Here is a 14255-nt window from a genome sequence, read left to right as displayed (position 1 = left end):
TCGAAGTTAGAGAGCATGGCGAACAGCTCGTCCAGCGTGACGGGTGTGACACGAGCGTCGAGGGCAGACACCAGAGGTTGGTAATCCGCATCTAACCCATGGATGATGTAGGAGACAAGCTCATCATCATGGATAGCCTTGCCCACTGCGGCGAGCTCATCTAGATACCTCCGCATAGCAGCAAAGTAAGAGACAACCGAGAGATTACCCTTCTACGCATTGATGAGTGAGGTGCGGATGTTGTTGATGCAGCTCACCGAGTGCGATGAGAACATGGCAGCAAGCATCGTCCAGAGCGCGCTCACTGTGGTGACCGTGGTCACCGTGACCAAGGTCACCGTGACCAAGACCTCCTTTGTGAGGTGGGCCAGTAGGTATCCAAGGACCTACTGATCCTCCCAGACCCATATTGGGTGGAGAGGGTTGGGCTATGAAGTCTCCTTGCCTTCTTTGGTGGTGATGAGGAGCTTCACCGGCTCCAGTATGGTATCATCGACGTAGCCATAGACGCCAATGCCGCGTAGTTGAGGTGTGATCTGCGTGCGCCATAGCACGTAGTTCGTGCGAGACAACTTCTCTGTGACCTGGCTATTGAGGTTGGGAGAGAGGGCACCAGAGGAAGACATGGCTAGGCTAGATGGATTCGACAGAAGCTTCAGATGGGAAAAGGAAGGCTCTAACTACCATGTGCGATAGCGGAAAACATCTTACCTCGAGAGAGGGACGTGCTTCATGTTATATAGAGGGGGCACAGCCACCCTGGTGCCGATTGGTACAAGGAGTTGTTTACAAAGAGATATTCTAGGGAGAATACTTGGAGAAGGAGATAGAGATAGATACAATTGAGATAGATGTTTAAACTACCCAACTACCTATTCTATCCTTGGCTCAAACGTAATATCTTCTCCTAGCATCGGCTGAGGGGCATCCAACGTGACATGCACATGTTTAACAAATTGATCTATTTTAACCAAGTAATGACTGAGTTACTAGTCTTTATGCAATGTGATGAAGGACAACCATTTCTGACAATTTTACATGTTAAACATGTAGTGCATTTTATCATAGATTCTACTTCAGAACCGTGCCCACTGCTCAAGAAAGATGCTCTTTCTAGAGATGGGTTTACGTAGCTAGTCATGGCATCATACTCTGTATTAAAAATGATTGGTGGTAACCACATAAAGCTTTTAATGTGTATATTACTAGTCTTTTAAGCCTTAAGGAACAACTATTTATATCAACCATTTTCTTAATTATTCCCCATGACAACCAGATCAACCTATTTTAACATTTATAAGTTAAAGTGGTTGCCAGTTGATCAACAAACTAATAGTATTTGGTAGCCTTAATAGCTTTGCCAGCTTACCTTATCTTGGCAGGTGCAGCACCATTATGCCATAAAGTATATGCAAGTAATTTACCACTTCATCTTCGGATACATGGAAAACATAGTAAATGATGTTTGTAACAGCACAGGAATTTATGACAAGTGACATAAATAATGCTGCACAATTGACGAGATAGTGACTAAAGAGCAAGCAACCAAGCATTGGTATCCTAACTCCTAAGCAGCCAACTTTACATCTAAAATGGTCATATCAGGAAACAGAAGTTTGATTGGATCTATCATTATGCAATTGTTCCTCACAAAGCATCCATATTTTCAGGTATACAATATATCTGATAAACTCAATGGCCTATAGTACTTGATCAGAAGATGAAGTCAATCGTGTTTTCTGCCGTTGCTGTTTCTATTGGTTATGTATTACTTGGATGGGATTTTACAAGAGTTTTAGGTAATCCTTTACTCGTAGTCTGGCACTGATTTGTCACGAGATACTAATTGTTTCTTAAGGAACCCATCTTTCTCTATTCCGAGGAAGCATGTCAAACAATCATACTAACTTGATTTTAATTATCTGACAGAGGCTAATCTACATATGAAAAGGAATTTGACTTAGAGAATGGACCTTTAATCGAGGGAATAATTGTAGCAGTTTCAATTTTTGGGGCCATTGTGATTACAATATTCTCTGGATCACTATTGGATTGGCTTGGGAGACGCGTTGTGTTGATTCACTCATCTCTGCTATTATTTTCCGGTGGCGTCCTTATGTTGTGGTCTCCTAATATCTACATTCTACTCATAGCTAGGATAATTGTTGGATCAGGAAGTGGCTTGGTTTTCACCTGTGTCCCAATTTATATCTCAGAAACATCTTCTCCATGTGCGTTAGCGGAAACGTCTTACCCATCTAGGGCGACGTGTTGCATGTTAAATACGCAGGGTGCGAGCCTGGCATATGCATACATAGTTTGTTGAGATACAACTTGTAGAGGAAGAAATACAAAAGATAAGAGATAAGAGATAAGCTAGGAAAGAAGTTCAAGAATATATCATATGCGTGCGCCCTAGCTACCTCAATATCTCTATAACAGAATAATCTCTCAACCTTCGGTATGTCACGTATAACATGTGTTTAACACCCTCCCTTAATCACAACTTGGTCAAGTTGAGATTATGTTTGAAGTCCTCGAAGCTTCGTACAGGCAATGCCTTTGTGAATCCATCTGCAACTTGATCTCTGGAGTGCACAAACCGAATGTCAAGTTGCTTCTGAGCAACTCTTTCTCTGACGAAATGAAAATCAATTTCTATACGCTTTGTTCTAGCATGAAAAACTGGATTTGCAGAGAGATAAGTAGCACCAAGGTTGTCACACCACAGACATGGAGCTTGTGTGGTATTCACACCAAGTTCCTTCAACATAGACTAAACCCATATTATCTCTGCTGTAGCATTTGCTAATGCTTTGTATTCTGCCTCTATGCTGGATCTGGAGACAGTGGCTTGTTTTCATGCACACCATGTTATCAAGTTAGGTCCAAAGAATACAGCAAACCCACCAGTTGATCGCCTGTCATCCAAGCATCCTGCCCAATCTGAATCAGAAAATGCACTGACAAGTGTAGAGGGTGACTTCCTGAAATTTAGACCAATGCTCAAAGTATGTTTGACATATCTAACTATGCATTTTGCAGTAGTTAAGTGAACAGTAGTGGGTGCATGAAGGAACTGACAAACTTTGTTAACTCCAAAGGAAATGTCAGGTCTAGTAAGAGTAATATATTGTAATGCTCCCACTAAACTTCTGTATCTTGTGATGTCCTCTTGATTCAAGTGTGTCCCTTTTGTAAGAGATAGTTTTTCCGAAATGGATAGTGGAGTTGGAGAGGGTTTACAATCTTTCAAACCAGCCTTTTTTACCAGATCAATTGCATACTTTTCTTGAGAGAGATGGAGTCCATCTTTGTTTCTCTTTACCTCAATCCCAAGAAAGAAATGCAAGTCTCCAAGATCCTTCAAGGCAAAATCTGCACCCAAGTCCGTTAAGAGCCCTGTGATTGCTTCATCAGATGACCTTGTCACAATAATATCATCAACATAGATGAGGACAAATATGCATGTGTTGGACTTGTTGTAAAAAACAATGAGGTGTCAGACTTGGAAGGGACAAAACCAAGTGCCTGCATCTCGTGACAGAGACGATAATACCATGCTCTTGGAGCTTGCTTTAATCCATATAGTGCTTTATCAAGTTTGCACACATAAGAGGGAGCACTTTTACTTACAAACCCAGGAGGTTGCTTCATGTACACTTCCTCTTCCAGAACACCATGGAGGAACGCGTTCTGCACATCTAGTTGTCTAAGACTCCAGCCCCTGGAAATAGCAATAGACAGGACAAGAACAATGGTAGCAGCTTTTACAACCGGACTAAATGTGTCCTCATAGTCTATGCCATATCTCTGTCTAAAGCACTTTGCAACAAGTCTACCTTTATAACGATCAATGGTTCCATCAGATTTCTGTTTCATCCTGAATACCCACTTGCAGTCAATCAAGTTTTTACCTTGCTGTGGAGGAACCAAATGCCATGTTTTATTTTTCTTCAATGCCATGTACTCTTCATTCATAGCTTTCTTCCATGGCTCACTACCAAGTGCTTCTTCAACCGTATTTGGTTCACCTGGTTCTCCTGTAGAACAAATCATGCCATATTTAACTATATGTTTGTAGTTCACAGGTTTAGTTACCCCTTTTTGTAGTCGTGTGCGCCTTGGTGATGACGCAGCCGAGTCCATAGCCATAGAAGATCCAGCCTCCTGTACAGGAGTTCCAGCCGGAGCTGATCCCGAGGAGGATCCCCTTGGTGCAGCAGCGTGGGCTGTCTCAGAGGGATCTTCTGTGGCTTGTGGCTGAACTACGTCGCCTGAAGAGGCTGCAGAGGATCCTGACCTCTGTACCGGCCCACCATTAATCAATGATGGTGAATCAGCGCTGGGGACCGCGCCAAGGCCCGCGCCAAGACCCGCATTGGTGGAGCGAACCCGAGCCCGTCGGTTGTAGCACACGGCTGGCCGCTATAGCGCACGTCGTCTGATCCATCCATGCATCGCCAGTTGCAGCAGGGGATTGGCGAGTCGCTGGGTCCACATCACGACCACTGAGAGGCGGCCGCGTGTCGCCTGTGGAGACGGGCGCTGCGGCGTGTGCACTTGCGGCCGCAGCCATGCCTGCTGCACTAGATCCCGAGGGAGATCCAACACCTGCTTCAACAGATCCCGAGGGGGATCGGATTTCTTGACGCTGCGCCGATCCCGATGTGATTTTGTCTCCTGTTTCTGGACACATGAAATAAGGGCCGAAATTTGCTCCGTTTTCAACATTTCCTTCGCCATTTGTTCCTGTTTCCGTCCCTGTTTCATCACCACAAGGCTCATGCAATGTATCAGCAGGATTAGTCAACAAGTGATCATCAATATCGTTCCCCCCTTGATCACGACCGGTGAGATGAGCAGGCAAAATAAGAATTTCTTTGCGAAGAAGCGCACGGGCGTTAGGATGAAGATCAGCAAAGGGAAACTGTGTTTCATCGAATACAACATCCCTAGAGATGTAGACATGACCCGTGGAGACATCGAGACACTTGACACCTTTGTGTTGGGAGCTATAGCCAAGGAACACACATTTGGTGGAACGAAACGTGAGTTTACGCTTGTTGTAGGGACAAAGATTGGGCCAGCATGCGCACCCAAAAACATGGAGGGATTGATATTTTGTTTTTTCATGTAGAAGTCAATCTAGTGGTGTTTCGTTGTTGATGACACGACTAGGAAGGATGTTTATGAGGTGGACGGCTGTGAGAAAAGCCTCATCCCAGAATTTGAGAGGCATGGATGCTCTTGCAAGAAGAGCAAGGCCAACTTAGACTATGTGACGATGTTTTCGTTCAGCTGAGCCGTTCTGCTGGTGCGCATGAGGGCATGATACATGGTGTGATATGCCAAGGGTTTGGAAGAAGGAGTTTAACTTCTCATACTCCCCCCCCCCTAGTCTGATTGTACAACAATGATTTTGCTGTCAAACTTGCGTTCAACAAGAGCTTGGAAGTTTTGAAAAACTTGAAACACTTCAGATCTATTCTTAAGGAGATAAATCCACGAGAATTTACTAAAGTCATCAATGAAACTAACGTAGTAAGAGTGTCTACCAACAGAGATGGGTGCCGGGACCCAAACATCAGAGAATATAAGTTGCAATGGCTTGGTAGAAACACTAGTGGATATAGGATACGGTAATTGATGACTTTTAGCTCTTTGGCATGAATCACAAATAGTTTCATTATGTCGCTCCCCAATAAACGGGAGCTTATTCTTCCTAAGCAGTTTCTCAACTAAAGAAAATGAAGCATGTCCTAATCTATCATGCCACCGTGTTGACGAAAGCTTGGCAACACCATAGACTTGTTTATTGAATCTTCTACGCACCGGAATCAACGGATAAAGCCCTCGAACACATCTACCTCGACAGAGGATTTTCTTCATTACTTGATCCTTAATCAAAAATAAATAAGGGTGAAACTCGAGGAAGACATGATTATCTAAGGCAATACGGTGAACAGAAAGAAGACTTTTGGCGGCACTAGGAACATGCAAGATTTTCTTAAGATGAATATTGCGACTAGGGGTACTAAATATTGAGTGACCAATGTGATTTGTCCGCAAAACTTCTCCACTGGCCGTGTGAATTTGGTCTTTTCCACGGCATCTTTCCTTCATGGTGACCTTCTCAAGTTCATTAGTGATGTGATTGGTGGTGCCGCTATCAACATACCAGTTTGTGTTGATGCCGTAGGAGCCATCCGCCGCCGCAGCGATCTTGTCATCATCTTGAGAGTCATCCTCATCCTCATCATAACGGTACCAGCAGTCTTTTGCAGTATGGCCTAGCTTGCCACATATTTTACAGTGAGGCGAGTCCGGATGAGTGCGGCAGATCCATTGCCGCTGCTGCCGCCGCCGCCGCGGCGAGACTTGTTGTTGAAGCGCACGTCGTTGTTGCCGCTGCCACCAGAGCGCCCCCTGCCACGGGAGGAGCCAAGAGTGTGTGCACCATCATGCCCGCGAGTTGCAGCATTTGCAGACGACTTGAAGGAGTTGCCGCCCACACCGTGGAACTGCGCCATGCGTTGGTCGAAGTTGCTGAGCATGGCGAAGATCTCATCGAGGGAGGCGGGTGACACACGGGCGTCGAGGGCCGAAACCAGGGGCTGGTAATCCAGATCCAGCCCATGGAGGATGTAGGAGATGAGTTCATCATCCTGGATCGGCTTGCCGACCGCGGCCAGCTCATCGGCGAGGCCACGCATGAAGGCGAAGTAGGCGGCGGCGGATTGAGTACATGCCCGCCAGCGTCGTCGAGAGCGCATGCGCCATGGTGACCGTGGTCACCGTGACCAGCACCTCCTTGGAGAGGTTGCTCAGCAGGTAGCCGAGCACTTGCTGGTCCTCCCGGACCCAGATAGGGTGGAGAGGGTTGGGCAAGAACGTCTCCTTGCCGTCCTTGTCCTTGGCGGCGAGGAGCTTGGCCGGCTCCGGTGATGTGCCATCGATGAAGCTGAAGACATCGGCGCCACGCAGTTGGGGTGTGATCTGTGTGCGCCACAACACGTAGTTCGTGCGGGAGAGCTTCTCGATGACCTGCCCATTGAGATTGGACGAGGCGGCCCCGGAGGAGGAAGACATGGTTTTGGCACGGGTGGAGTCGATGGAGCTAGATGGGAAGTAGGAAGGCTCTGATTACCATGTGCGTCAGCGGAAACGCCTTACCCATCTAGGGCGACGTGTTGCATGTTAAATAGGCAGGGTGTGAGCCTGGCATACGCGTACATAGTTTGTTGAGATACAACTTGTAGAGGAAGAAATACAAAAGATAAAAGATAAGAGATAAGCTAGGAAAGAAGTTAAAGAATATATCATATGCGTGCGCCCTAGCTACCTCAATATCTCTATAACAGAATAATCTCTCAACCTTCGGTATGTCACGTATAACATGTGTTTAACACTCCAGATATGCCGGGATCACTGGAAACTATGCCACAGTTCATGTTCATTGTTGGAATAATCTTTTCCTATTGCATGATATTTTGGATGACACTGGTGTCTTCTCGTAACTGGAGATGTATGATTGGCTCAATCTTTGCACCTTCAACTCTCTACTTTGCTTTATTGGTGTTCTACTTGCCAGAGTCGCCTAGGTGGCTTGTAAGCGATGGAAAACTTGGCCAGGCCAGAGTTTCTTTACAGTGGCTTAGAGGGAAGGATGATGTTTCAGGTGAGATTGTCACCAACAACTTCAAAAGATCTATTCACATTTTACTGTATTCAGCTGAAAATGGCTGGTTCTGAAATGTCAGCTGGGAAATGAGTAACTAGAAATAGTCATAAGATTTTTAGTAGAGAAATGTCTAGTGTAGCTGACATTTTTTTAGAAAATAAGGAGGACCCCCGGCCTCTGCATCCGGGCGATGCATACGGCCACTTTATTAATTAGTCTCATAAGACCTTACAAAGTCATACGACAGTAAGACTAAAGCCACCGTTTAAGCAACAACTGTCGCTACTCCTATCCAATTGATGAAGGGGTGCTGATAGTCTGGGCCTAATACCAAATAGACATCGCAGCCAAACGTAAACATCTAAGACCTGAGGTCCCAACCAGGACGCCTGCCGGGTATGGGGCACCTATCAGTCCGGCGCACTCCTCAACCAGGACGTCTGTCGGGTATGAGGCCGCCGCAGCCACCTGCCACAAATCCATCTTCAGTGTTGTACTGCTGCAACACCTTGCCCGGCCTCTCTGCCATTGACGCCACGACGACGCCTGATGACGTCACCCTCCTGCACGAGTCACTCGCCACACATCGGGCACCGAGTCTCCACTGCACCACGCCGCTGAGAAACGCCACCATTAATGGTGCAGGATGAAATACCGCTCCACCAATATTCCGCCCACTGGTCCCTCGAGCCCGTGTACACCTTCAAGAATGACGCCACAAGAGGGAAACGACACAATAATGCCGCCGTCATCCGATCTACTGATCTAGGGTTTCCCCGGAGGTAGCAGATAGTGGCTTGGAACTTCTCAACAGCGATGCCTTCAACAAGGGAATGGCACCAAATAGTGTCGCCATCGCCGGCCTCGGCAGCAGCTGCGGGAAGGTCTTCACCCAGATCTGTTCTCATGGCCTCCATCAAGCGTCTTGCGCACGGATCGTCCCCCATCGCGGCCGTCGTGTTGCCCGTCGCGAGACCACAGCCGTCGACACATCCTCCGTCGTCCGGGGCCGCTGCCACGGGATCCAGCCCTCACTAGCCGTCGGAACGAAGCCACCGAGCCCCATCGAGGGCGGCCAACGGGGGCGGAGAAGCTAGATCCGGCCAAGCCCGGCCATGATCCGACCTTTCCCCGCGCTGTAGCCACTCCCGCGGCCCTGCATCTCGCCCGCATTCGAGGCGACGCAGGCAGCGCAAGCGCGCACAACGCCGCGGAGAGGGGAAACGCCCCGCCGCCACCTTCCCTGGGGCGCGCGCGGACTTCGCCAGCGGCCCCTCCAGCAGTGGCAAAGCGAGGGAGAGGGCGAGGGGGACCTGGCGGCGACGGTGCTAGGGTTCCCCCGTGTCGCCCCGGGGCGACGCAGGGGCGAGAGGGGGGCCAGTGTAGCTGACATTTGACATCATGAAAATACAAATTGCCTCTGTTTGGAAAATATTGTTGAACTGGGGATAGATAATGGCTGTAGACTGTTGTCACAGTAATGGGTGACGGTGCTGTTCGGTCCACCATGTGAAGCTCTTTCCCTGCCATGGTGTTCATCTAGTCAAGACAAGGAGAAACGAGAAGCTGGAAGAGAGCAGGATCTTAGGAGTCAAGCTTTTCTGTAGTGTCTGCATGCCTCCAAAATCCCTAATACGACCACTTATATAGTAAGACAAGCTTGTAGTGTTGAAAGTTTGAAAGATATGTACCTACCAGTGGGTGTTTGAATAAGGGAGATTCCGTCGGGACGTTTCAGGGTAAGGATTCAAATCCTATCTCCCTATCCTAGGTTCCTATCAGGCAACTTCACAGCGAAAATAGGATTTGAAAAAGGATAATCCTATTCATCATGCTGATTTCAAAACTGATTGCCAGGAATCTGTACCAATTTGCACTTGATACAAGAAGTAAAACTATTTGACCGTAAGATGTGTATGATAATGATCTCTTGTGAATAGAATGCTGCTAAAATAATGGAACATGTCAAGGGAGGTTAATTCACATATGATATCGCTAATATGTGGCATGTTGTTTTCATAAATCTAACCAATAACTATTTGGGACAACCTGGCTAACTACTGCCATGAGGATGGCCAGACGGCACAGCGTAGGGGATTGGGAGTAGAACATAGTTGTTTAAGGAGGATGAAGAATGGACAATAGATTTGTGAGCACTAATCTTGATCGCGGCCGGTTGGTGATGACTGAGTTGCACGGAGCTGCCAACGAGCAGCAGCATCGGTCGGGCAGTTGGGCAGCCATGGAGTGCGGACGTGCATCAGTGGGCGCTGCATGCGGATCGTGGCCGGGCTGTTGAGTTTGCGTGTGCATGCAAGTTTGTTAGTGGCCAAGTCCTGTGGATGCACCGTTGTGGAGAGATCACGTGGGTGATGTACGTGCCCCTGCATGTAGCTGATTAGTTGGGTTAGTGGCCCAAGCATGGCGGCTGACTACTGCGTGCGTTGAGTCTCCTGTACTAGGCTATTTAAGTGCGAGTCCGGTGCAAGTGCAAGTGAGTAGCCAGAGAGAGATGTAGCCTCTCGGAGTGTATGTGTGCTCGCCGTGGGATAGTGTGTGTGGTAGAGTTCGAGCTCGCCGGAAATACAAGGGGCTGTTCATGCGGCCGGAGGCGTTTGTGCGCCGGGAAACATTGTGTCCTCTCTCTCTTGTTTATTCCTTGTCTCCGGTGATCGCCGTGATTCAGTGAATAGGCTAGACACCAACATTTGGTATCATGAGTTGGTTCATCTTGGGCGTCGTTCTCCTTGCCGGAGGCGTGCCGGCGGTGGCGGAGTTCGCCGGCGGCTGCGCGATGCTCCGGGCCGTCTGTCGGTCTATGGAGATGCGCGGCGCGGTGAGGAGGCCGCGGTGGCTGCGGCGGCACGGTGTGGAGGCCACGGAGGACCTGTGTGGTGGCGGCTTCAACGACACATGACGGCATGGAGGTGCTGCGCTGCGGTTGAGGCCGCAGCGGTGCGGGGCAATAAGCCGTGGCGGCGAGCCGGGCGTGAACGGTGCGTGTTATGGGTGTGCACTGGAAGCATCGGGCGCGTCGGGACCGCGGGGGCGCGTACGTGCGTGTAGTTGACGTTGGGAGGAAGCGTATGTCGCTGTTGTGCTCGAGTACGTGCTCGAGTTCAACTACATCCTTTCGGCGTTTATCGCAGGCGGCTGCCATGGCGGATGCGGAGGTGGCGCGCGGTGAGCGTCTGGTGCAGTTGGGCTCGTCGGGCGCGTCGGATGCGCGCGGGACGTGCGGGACGCACAGGTGTGATCGGGCTCGTCGGGCGCGCCGGGTGCGCGCGGGACGTGCGGGACGCACAGGTGTGATCGGGCTCGTCGGGCGCGTCGGGTGCGCACGGGACGTGCGGGACGCAGAGGGACGACAGGCGTGTGCCGCCAGCGGAGAAGGAGCTCGGCGTGTGTCGCGGGAGTCATGACGGAGCACGGTGCGACCGGCGTCGGTGCGCCAGGTCGGGTCCACGGGCTGGCTCACGGCTGTGATGACGACAACGACGCGAGCTGCATCAACTCTGGCGACTGCAGCCACACGGCACATCGCAGTGGGCGCGGAGGCGCATGATGATGTCGAGCGAAGGCGTTCAAGACGACGGTCGACGGCGGCCGTGTCAAGATTAGGGGGGAAATTGTGAGCACTAATCTTGATCGCGGCCGGTTGGTGATGGCTGAGTTGCACGGAGCTGGCAACGAGCAGCAGCATCGCTCGGGCAGTTGGGCAGCCATGGAGTGCGGACGTGCATCAGTGGGCGCTGCATGCGGATCGTGGCCGGGCTGTTGAGTTTGCGTGTGCATGCAAGTTTGTAAGCGGCCAAGTCGTGTGGAGAGATTGCGTGGGTGATGTACATGCCCCTGCATGTAGCTGATTGGTTGGGTTAGTGGCCCAAGTATGGCGGCTGACTACTGCGTGCGTTGATTCTCCTGTACTAGGCTATTTAAGTGTGAGTCCGGTGCATGTGCAAGTGAGTAGTCAGAGAGAGATGTAGTCTCTCGGAGTGTATGTGTGCTCGCCGTGGAATAGTTTGTGTGGCAGAGTTCGAGCTCGCCGGAAATACAAGGGGTTGTTCGTGCGGCCGGAGGCGTTTGTGCGCCAGGAAACATCGTGTCCTCTCTCTCTTGTTTATTCCTTGTCTTCGGTGATCGCCGTGGTTCAGTGAGTAGGCTAGACACCAACAAGATTGACACACTGTTCTCTCATTGCTTGATTGATTACCCATACAAATAATGTCTCTTATATAAAGTAGGACTTATTTGACCCTAAGAACAACTTAAAGGATACTAAACTGATCTCTAACTATAACTTATCTCTTTCCTCGTTAAATAATTCTCCTGCCTATTTATATAATATTCCATATTTATTTGAATATTTGTGCACAAACACTTTGTATTATGGAAAATGGTTATGTACTCCAGCTCCTCATATACCACATAGATGTATCTTTTATACCTCATTATTAATTTTAATATACTTTATTAATAATTATTAGATACCCCAAAATGAGTATCATAAAAAAATCGTGTGTCTCACATTTTTGAAGGTTTACGTATATATTGATTTGTTGTCCGTGAAAAAGGTATATTAGAAAAAGTACGCCGCAAATGATATTTTTTCAACAAAACTCATATTGGGTATCTTAGAATATTTAGCGAAGTATAATGAGAATGATAAAGAGGTATAATCAATGCGTATATGATATATTGAAGATGGGAGTACATACTCCCAGGAGTATAGAAAATTAGTCCTTGTATTATATTATACCTATTATTTGGAAAAACATAAATGCACCACAAATCATAACATCACATAGACCTGCAGGTGAAATAGCTCTTATTGCGGATGGTATGAACATTATACCGGGCATGGACATTGGAAGACATGCTATCAGCAATGCTCAAGGTCAAAGTTTTCTTCCAACTAGTACCGGCCAGCTTTCACGTTATAGTAGCTGGTATTGGCACCTTTCAGATCCACTAGTTGATCTTCTCGGAAGCATCCATGAGAATATGTCAGAAGCAGTAGGTGTGCGAAACAATTTCTTCCCTGCCTTCAGCAGTTTCAATTTTATGGAAGATGAACGGGTGAATGGGCATGTGGGGGAGGATGTCAGTGCTCAACAGATTAGGGAGGCTCGTCCTACTAACGAAGGCAATAATGGAGATGGTTTACAGGCTTATCTGCTTTCTCAGGCGGCAACTGCGGAAGGATATGATACAAATGCACCGTTTACATCCGAAGGGAGTTCTTCATATTTAAGAAGGCATGGCACAACAGGACTTGTGCAAGATTTTATGGCTTCTTTAGATGATCATGAGATTGAAGAAGAGGAGGAAGAAGAAGGATCCATGAAGTAGCATTGTTATCACATCGGCCTGCACTATATGATGTGGAAAGCACAAGGAGACATCTATTCAACCAACAAATTGTCCAGCTATCTGAAACAGCTAATATAAGTCCTAAGTGGAGGGTAGTTCTTGACCGAGGAGTTAGGCATGCTCTGTGTCATGGCATGCTAATTCAAGCGCTTCAGGAGGTACAGTTCTCTCTGTCGCCCATGCGCGTCTATGTACATAGTATGAACAGGAAGCTCAGTTCACGGTCGTGCTGTTATGACCGGCATACTAGGGCCTAGCCCACTTAATTGTGGCCCAGTCTATCTTATCGTTATTAGGGGCTTACCTCGAAATCACTAGTTAAGGAGTACTCCTTGCGGCAATCACTCCAACTTTTTCAGGTTGCGACAAGTGGCACGCTGCATGTGCGCCACTTGTCGCAACCTGGGAGTTTTCCCTTTTTTGTAGATTCGTTTATTCAAAACATTTTATCTCTTAAATCGTGCGTCCAAATCTCGAACCGCTTTCGCCGTTGGATTCCTCGCGTCGAGATCTTCAAAACCAGATCCCATGTTGATAGGTTTTCACGAACTTTTTTTACGAAAAAACCGGCCGAAAAAAACCGACGGAAAAACCGAACCGGGAACACGGGTTTTTTTCCCTTTCGAAAGAGGCACGCCCGTGCCTCTGACGAAATCACAACCGTGCCTCTCGCGGAAGCAAAACCGTGCCTCTCGTGAAATAAAAAAAAACAGAAAACGCGTTTTTCCCTTTCCGAAAGAGGCACGCCCGTGCCTCTCGCGAAAGCACAACCGTGCCTCTCGCGGAAGCAAAACCGTGCCTCTCGCGGAAGAAAAAAAAACAGAAAACGCGTTTTTCCCTTTCCGAAAGAGGCACGCCGGTGCCTCTCGCGGAAGCAAAACTGTGCCTCTCGTGAAAGAAAAAAAACAAAAAACGTGTTTCTTTTTCCGAAAGAGGCATGCCCGTGCCTCTCGCGAAAGCACAACCGTGTCTCTCGCGCAAGCAGAACCGTGCCTCTCACGAAAGGAAAAAACATAAAATACATTTTTTTTCATTTTCAAGAGGCACGGCCGTTCCTCTCGCGAAAGCACAACCGTGCCTTTCGCGAAAACAAAACCGTGACTCTCGCGAAAAAATGCGTTTTTTCGCAAAAAAAATATTTTTTTCAAAAAAAAAATTGGTTGAAAAGTTAGGGAAGACCGGTAGAAAACCAAAACGT

The 14255-nt window shown here is 48.2% G+C and overlaps 1 pseudogene; it reads left to right on the top strand.

The window, feature by feature from the left end:
• The first annotated feature begins 222 nt into the window (after nucleotides 1-222).
• Nucleotides 223-14255, top strand: part of LOC123090064 (monosaccharide-sensing protein 2-like) — a 45691-nt pseudogene continuing 31658 nt past the window's right edge.

This window comes from Triticum aestivum, chromosome 4B (genome assembly GCF_018294505.1).
Source record: "Triticum aestivum cultivar Chinese Spring chromosome 4B, IWGSC CS RefSeq v2.1, whole genome shotgun sequence".
NCBI classification, from domain to species: domain Eukaryota; kingdom Viridiplantae; phylum Streptophyta; class Magnoliopsida; order Poales; family Poaceae; genus Triticum; species Triticum aestivum.
This window is presented reverse-complemented; position numbering and strand designations above follow the sequence as displayed.